This window comes from Myodes glareolus, chromosome 5, assembly GCF_982192425.1.
Source record: "Myodes glareolus chromosome 5, mMyoGla1.1, whole genome shotgun sequence".
Lineage (NCBI taxonomy): Eukaryota > Metazoa > Chordata > Mammalia > Rodentia > Cricetidae > Myodes > Myodes glareolus.
In genome coordinates, this window is record NC_142030.1 from 5,607,602 (window position 1) to 5,615,310 (window position 7,709).

The window sequence follows — 7,709 nt, forward strand, 5'->3', positions numbered from 1 at the left end:
CGTTTTCAGAAGCCCCCAGCTGATTAGTACCCTCTAGGGTTTCCGATTTATTGCCTCAGCTAACAGAGGAAAGTTGTATGGAAAAAGAAAGAGAAAAGAACTTCCAGAGTGGAAATTTAGAATACGTAAGTTAAAATATACTGTGTAGACGCAAAGCATCTTCACACAGACCATGGCGCTGAGGAGCTCCCAATAATTCTCAACAATGAGCAACATTTCTCTGAGCTAAAATCCCTATAAGTCAGAGCTTCTCTGCCACCCCAATGTGACGACCCTTTAACACAATTCCTCATGTTGTGGTGACCCCCCAACCAACCAAAAATTAATTTCATTGCTACTTCATAACTGTAATTTTGCTACTCTTTTGAATAGTAATGTAAATATTTTCAAATGGTCTTAGGCAACCCTTGTGAAAAAGTCATTTGATCCCCAAAGGAGTGACGACCCACAGGTTGAGTCTGCTGTAAGGAAGTGGTCCCCCAAAAGGCTTCCAAAGTCAGGACTGCAGCTACACACTAAGAACGCAAACATTACAAAAGTGAAGAAGGTATTTTTAAGATTTATTTTACTTCTATGTACATGTGTGTATATGCTCACCTGTATGGGCGTGCCACAGAAGTCAGAAGAGGGTGTCTGATCCCTGGAAGCTGACAGTCATAGAGGGTTGTGAGCCACCAGCCATGAGTGCTAAAAACCAAACCCAGGTCTTCTGCAAGAGCAGCAAGTGTTCTTAACACTGAGCCATCCCCCAGCTCCCCAAAATGGTAATTTACTAATTGTAAGAGGCTGTGCCACCACTGCACTACCCCTTTCTGCTCTCCTCCTCACCAGCATCCTTTCTCCCTGTCGGCAGCCAGCAGGCACTGGTGGGGCAGCCAGCTACAATACAGGATCTCTGACTACAAAGGTCCCCTGGGTCAGGCTGAGGGACTAGGCTCAGGAAGCAGTCTTGGCCTGGGTCTAATTTAACTGCCTGAGGATTAACCTAAACTATCACATAACCAAACTTCATATGTAAGGCTGATGTACTAATGATCACTACAAACAAATGCAAGGCAGAAAGGGAAAGTAAGAAATGCAGGGAAGGGAAAGAAAGGGAAGAAAAGGGAAGGGAAGGGAAGAGAAGGGAAGGGAAGGGAAGAGAAGGGAAGGGAAGGGAAGAGAAGGGCAGGGCTGCGAAATCAATGCCCCATTTATAACCCAACTCAGACTCAGCCAACCTTACCATGCATACACAAGCTTCACATAACATCCTTTAATTCAGAACTGTGAATAATATATTTTCATGTGTACATGTCAAAAGGCACTGTAGGTCTAAGAAGAATAAATTTCCTTTCTCCTCCCAACCGTAAAAATCTTGGTGAAACTTATATTTTTCTGGGCTTTGTCCTCCTGACCCTTCCCAGCCTGCACGCAATTCCGCAGGTGGGGAATTTACCCAGATCTTTGTGGTCACAATCCATATTGCGCTAAGGACACACCTGCCCTCCTGACGATGCCTGAGTCCCTTTCTTCACAGGCTTCCTCCCAGGAAGTTGATAGGCAGATCAATGAGTTCATGTTTGCCAAATACTTCAGGGTTCTTGGATGAAAGGCAACATCAAAATTCAAGCCACCTGTGGCCGGCCTTGTTCTAGCGTAAGCTGACTCTGTGTTGGGGCTTCAAAGAAGGAGCTGAAGGCTGCAGAGGAACGCCTTTGTGAGCAGCTAGTTTCTGCACCCTAGCTAAACACAGGCAGTGATCCCGACATCCTTTAATTAACCGGATCTCGGCATTCAAAATGCAAAGACCCTGCACAACACACTAGGCCATTGTCACGGAGAAGAGCAGACAAACGAGGTCTCTTCCCTGCCTTCTTCCTGGGGTACTTCCTACTGCCCGGGGTACTGTGGACCTCCTTCAGCGTGAAGGGATACATGCAGCTGCCAGTCCGCATGTTTGCTGTGAGCCAATAGTCTAAAGCAAAGTCAAGAACAAAGCTTATGTGTATGTTGGCACACATGTGAATTCAGGCTGCTGAGTTAACAAAGAACACATTCACGGCCACATACGAGGCCGCCAACATGCAGACACCATCCCGCCTTGGTCTTTCAGGCTGTACACTATACAGCCTCACACCGAAGTCTGAGAGATGCCCTGGCGAGCTGCCTCTTGCAGATGAAGAAGCTGACAGCAGCGCCATGCTGGCTGGCGGGATGGTTCAGTGGGAGGATGCTTGCCGCCAACCCTGACAAAGTTTGATCCCTGGGACCCAAATTGTGAAAAAAGACCCAACCCAGACTTCCATGAGCATGCCCACACACATACACGCAATGTAAACAGAGGTAAAGGAAATTTGAAATGGCAGAGTTGGAATTCAAGTCTAGCTGTATTTCAGTCTCTCTCTCTCTCTCTCTCTCTCTCTCTCTCTCTCTCTCTCTCACACACACACACACACACACACACACATACACACACTCACTCCACAGGCCTTTGCAGCTATTGGCCCCACCCACTCCTAGGACCATTCAATCAGCCCTTCTGAGGAGGAGGAGGAGGGCAAATTAAATCCATTTACTCAGTCTCGGAGATCAGAAAGCTCATCTCAGACACGCTTCCTCCCTACTGAAGCGTTGGTGTCTGTTTCCCTCCTTCCTTAATTGGCTAATTAAGTATTTCATCTTATCTTTTTTCCTGCCTTACCTCCAACCAAGTGCCTAGCAGTGTTCCAAGGCCCAGGAGGGACTTGAAAACCACACACAGCACTAGGTAACTAAGCAATGATTAGTTCAAATGCAAGAATGTGACCAAATGCTTTTTCAAAAACGGACACGCCACGCACGGCTCTGGAACCCAGGTGAGCTCAATTTGCTGGGAAGAGGCTGATATTTGCAGCCCTGTTGGAATTTAATCCAGTTAGAAAGCATGTGTGCTAGGGAATTCCTCACAGATCCAGACTTCTGCTGGTCCATGGGCAAGGATGAATTCTCCTGAAAACTCTGAACTCTTTGTGGTGTTTCAATGTGAAGACAGTCTCCCTAACTGGTGTTTCTCTCCCAGGGGACCATGCAACATAACACACATAAACGTGAATAACTGAGGTACTATGAGTGTGTGCATACCAACCAAGGGAACCTGCACACAGCCCTGAGACAGGCAGGGAAGGGCCTCTTGGTGCACACTTCCCTCAGGCCCACTGCCACCCCCCTCCCCTCCTTCCAGCTTCCAGACTTTCCATCATAGAACTGCTTGATCACAGAAAGGCTGGGAGAGGATCTTGAATAAACACCCCCCCCAAGTTGTAGGGTGCCACTCCCATGCACCAGCCTAAGGTATCTTGGCCAGGAGCAGTCACTAGGAATTGGGAGAGCACCTCAGCCCAGGAAAAGGTCTCACAGAAAGGTGATTGTGGCCAGCTTCTCCTGCAGTGAGAGGCTTTTGCAGGCAGGATGTGCTGGACCCTGCTTACAATGACGGAAGATTTCAGTTTCCACGGGTTCAGAAAAAGGAAAGGCAACTCCACGTAAGAAAAAAAATCAATGACTTTTAAAAGCAGCGACCCTGAGACACAGAGTCACTTCCTTGAACGGATTCTGCCACGTACATGCCTACCAGCCACGCATCCAGACCGGATAAGAGGACATCATATTATCCAGGTTCAGCTCAAGACAGCTGTTAAGGAGCTGAGGGCAGGGAGGTGCTAAGCACTTGCCTGGTAAGCATAAGACCCTGCCTGGGTTCGGTTCCCGGCACCAAAGGGGAAACAAAGCAAGCTTTCACTTCTGAGACCCAGGTTGTTCTGCCCACGCCCAAAGCTCTCTCAGGACAAGGTTCTGTAGTGGCATGGTATGGTCCTCAATTGAATACTGAGATCCAGGGGATCAATTAACAACGAGCATACCTGTCACCCCACAGAACCGCGTAGGGGAGACATCAAGGAGAAGGAATAGGTCCAAAGGGGAAGTTTTTGATCCCTGAAAGCTACTTGTGGTCACGGGAAGTGGGGAACAAACTTCCGGTTTCGTTTCTGCTGGGGTGGGGGCGAACTATGCCAACAACAGTGCACCAACTTGCCCATACATGCCCCTCTAGCCACCGGGTCCTTATCCAAGACTTTCTGCACACACACCCCCTTCTGCGCCCCTCACTTTGCCCAAGCTGTTTCGTCTTCTGGAATTCAGTGTCCCAACCACTCCTCTGTTGAGCATCATTCCCTCGACGCAGGTAACCCATTTCCTCCAGGGCCTGGCCTTCCCCGACTCTAGCAGAACTCTTCTCTTGCAGCACATGGTCCCATCCGCCCACGGGCTGCCTGCAGGGCACTGCGGACTCAAGGAGTGTGATCTCCTAGCAGAGGGGAAGCCTCAACACTGAGTTTGTTGAATGAATGAGGGAGGGAATCCATTTCAAGAAATCAGTGTATTTTGGAAACTTCTGACCATCCATTCATCCAGCGGTCTGAACATAACTCGCCTCCGGCAGGAGCTTGTACAGCCAATCCCTGGACTTACTAAAGTCAAAACATCCAAAATCTTCCCTAGTTGTAGATGGGAATGGGGAGACAAGATCTGAGGGACAAGAACTGAGGTAAAGGGAGGTAGTGACAGCGCACCTCGTCGATTCCCCCAGAAAAAGTAGGGAACCCATTTGCAAAGATTCAAAACTAGACGTGAAGTTACGTGGGAAAGGAGCTATTTACTCTCGGAACCGCAAAGTTCGAGGTGGAAATCTGGTCTGCGGTGATGGAGCCGCAAGTTTTTCCGGCGCGTCTGTCTGTCAGACTCAAGTAGGAGCCAAGGGATTCGAGAGTTTGGTAACACGGCTGGGGCAAGGGGAAAGGGCACAGGACCCCCTCCCAAACCCAGTCCCCACAGGAGGCACAGAGGCAAGGTTTGGGCGCTGCGCTGCGTTCCCCTGCTCGAAAGCGCGACAGCAACGTCCGCTCCCCAGTTGCTGCCCCGGCGGTCTAGGGACCTCCAGCTGCCCTCTCCTCTTCCCCGGACTCTCTCCCTCTCTACACGCAGAAAAGAACCGCGAGCTAGAGGCGATGTCTTAGCTGAACAAGAATCGCAGACCGATCTCCCCTACCAGCCCACTCCCGGACGAGCGAGCACCACACTCTAAGGGAAGCCCGGCGGCTGGCCACCTGGCGCCCCCGCCGCGCAACCCGGCGTCCCCGGCGTCGAGCCCAAGTTGGCGCAGCCCCAGCATCTGCTCCCGCCCGGTTGGCTTACCTGCTTACATGGCCCGGGAGTGCCCCGGGTGCCGCGCCGTGACCATCGGGGAGCCTGGGTCCTCACCACTGGCTTCCAGGAGTTGGCAGAGGAAGGGCACGGGGAGGGTTCCGCCGCGCCGGGAGCACCGGGGAGGAGAAAGGGCCAAGAACCTGAGCACCGCCGTCCCGCGTGAGGGGGCCGGGGCGATCAGAGAGGTGGGGCGCCGAAAGCGACCGCCAGCGGCCAAGTGGCGCCAGATGCTCCACGAGGACCTGCCCTGGGGACGAGATGGCTGAGCCGCAGAGCGCAGAGAGACGGTCCGGACCCGTGGCCGCGGAGCTGGGCAGCCGGGAGAAGTTGTGTAGAACTTGAGCCGCCGGGAGAGCCCGAGTGCCAGGAAGCGCGAGCGGCCGGGAGGGCGGAGGAAGGGGCCGAGTGGGAGGGGACGAGCAGGCGCCGCTGGCCGCGCTCCCCCGCCCCGGGCTGGGCTCTGCTGCTCTGGGGGCCTGGAGGCGGGGAGAGCGCCGGGTGCTCACTGGGCGGGCTAGGAATGCGGCGGCAGGGGAGGGCGCGCGCCAGCCTCGGGGACGCGCACCCAGCGCTGAAAAGTGGATCCCGGGCTCCCCCGCTGCGGGCGCACGGTCCCCGGGGACGTCACAGCGCTGGAATCCGAGGAATGCCGGGCTGCGGGAGCTCCTTCGGCTGGCCGGGCAGAAGTCGTGCACTTTTAATGGGCTAGCTTTGGAGGGTGTCTTCCTTCCAAGGTTGGGGGCTGTGGACGAAGCAAAGTGCCTGGAAAAGATAGACTAGAAGTAGCGAGGGGGAGGCGACCCAAGTCAACCCAGCTGTGCGACGACGCTCCGGGGGCGGATGGGAAAGCGGAAAGGAAAGGACCGTCCCTCCTAGATTTCCGTAGGCAGCTAGGGGGTGGGACGCTGGAGCTAGAACAAGCCATTTATTTGGGGGAGGTCTTGCCGCCACCGCCCAGGGGGCACGGGACAGGACAAAGTGGGGTGGCCTCCTTGAACAGGCAATCTAGGAGCCCTGCTCAGAATCCCAGGATCTCCAAGTAGTGAGCTAGACTTAGTACCGGCCCTCCCACCCCGCCCCCACGGCCAACCAGCCTTTGTGTGCTGGGAGTTGGAATATGTGGTTTTCCCGGTTTGTTCCATGCCACGGAGGGGCCCCACCCCGCCTGGGCACTGGGAGGGAACTGCCTTAGCACTTTCGGAGGTGGGGTTACTGAGGCGCAGCCGGTATAATGGAAAAAGCACTCAGCCAGGGAAGCAAACCTGTATTAGGCCCCACTGGGTTGCTGACCCAGTGGTTAACTCAGGAGGATCCTAGCCACCCACCCCCTATCCTTGGTTTTGGTAGTTGGGAAATGAAAGGGGTTGCCTGTATTTCGGAAGTGTTTTTGCGTGTCTTGGCATTCGTTCCCTTTCTGAAGTCTCAGCCCAGTCCTTTCAAGGACCCTAAAGTTCTTGTCACAGATGATAATGTCAAACCACTTCATTGTACAGGCAAGGGACACAAAACTTCCAGGCCTTATTCCGTCCCAGTGGCCCTTGCCAGCGCTCTGGAGGCAGAGACAGGAAAATCACAAGATGCACGCTTGGCCTGGACTACATAGCAAGACACCACCCCAAAACACGAAAGAAAATTACTAAGTCTTTTGTGCCCACCGAGTGGTTCTGCAATGCTTGGCTTTTGATGGTTTGCCTGTCTTCAGAAGCAAGCATCAGAGGACCAGAGGGGAGGAAACGGGATGGATGGCCAGCAACGAACTGAGACTCCGGACGGTCAGCTTTTCAGAGTGTCAAAGACTGATCTCTGTAGGGGTCTGCTGAGTTTTCCACCAGTCTTGTGGCTGCCAGTGTGGGCAATACTCCACACAGCCATGCACACCATCACCATGCCTTAGAGAAGGCTGAGGAAGCCGGAAGGAAGGATCTGTTTCACCAAGGAACACTGAATTGGGATAAAGGACACAGCCTGCACAGAAGCTGCCCTTAGCCTCAGACATTTGACTAAAACAGGATTGGGCTCAACGATAAGATACCTAAAGGCTGTCAGTGCTGGCCGGGCTGGCTGTGCCCTTCTGGGACACAGGAGGCCCCTAGGCATCTTTCGCAGGGGAAAATAAGTAGCACGTGGATGTTGTGACTCCCAAGACACTCAAATGGCAGAGCGCAGCCCCGGAGGCCAGCGTGGTCTTAAAGGGAGAGTAAAGGATTTCCAGGCAGATACAAAAACTGGATCTTGCCTGTGACCAGCCATGTGACCCCGAGCAAGCCACTTAACTGAGGCTTGAGTTTATTTTGTCAGTGGAGTGTGTGTGACAGCAAGGACAAAGTTTGGTTGGATCAGCTACATCCTGGGCTGCCACTTTGTCTGAGCTTGCTTGAGTGTCTCCTCCAGAGGCAGGCGTACTTGTGGGGGAAGACGCTGGGCAATGCCAGAGCTGGGAAAGCTGCCTTCAGACCAGTGTGGATGCTGGAGTCTGGTGAAGG

At 53.2% G+C, this 7,709-nt stretch overlaps 1 protein-coding gene and 1 long non-coding RNA gene across 2 annotated transcripts in view; one reads left to right on the top strand and one right to left on the bottom strand.

Annotated features, from left to right (window-relative positions):
• Positions 1-5,751, bottom strand: part of Ptpn14 (protein tyrosine phosphatase non-receptor type 14) — a 138,121-nt gene extending 132,370 nt beyond the window's left edge. Inside the window, exon 1 of the mRNA XM_048439470.3 lies at positions 5,215-5,751. The gene's annotated coding sequence lies outside the window, so the exon portion shown is untranslated. The remainder of the gene's footprint in view (positions 1-5,214) is intronic.
• An 11-nt stretch (positions 5,752-5,762) lies between these two features.
• On the top strand, positions 5,763-7,480 carry LOC146894799 (uncharacterized). The gene is made up of 2 exons (XR_015001216.2): positions 5,763-5,960; positions 6,720-7,480. It is a non-coding gene; the product is annotated as an uncharacterized LOC146894799 (long non-coding RNA).
• The last annotated feature ends 229 nt before the right edge of the window (positions 7,481-7,709 follow it).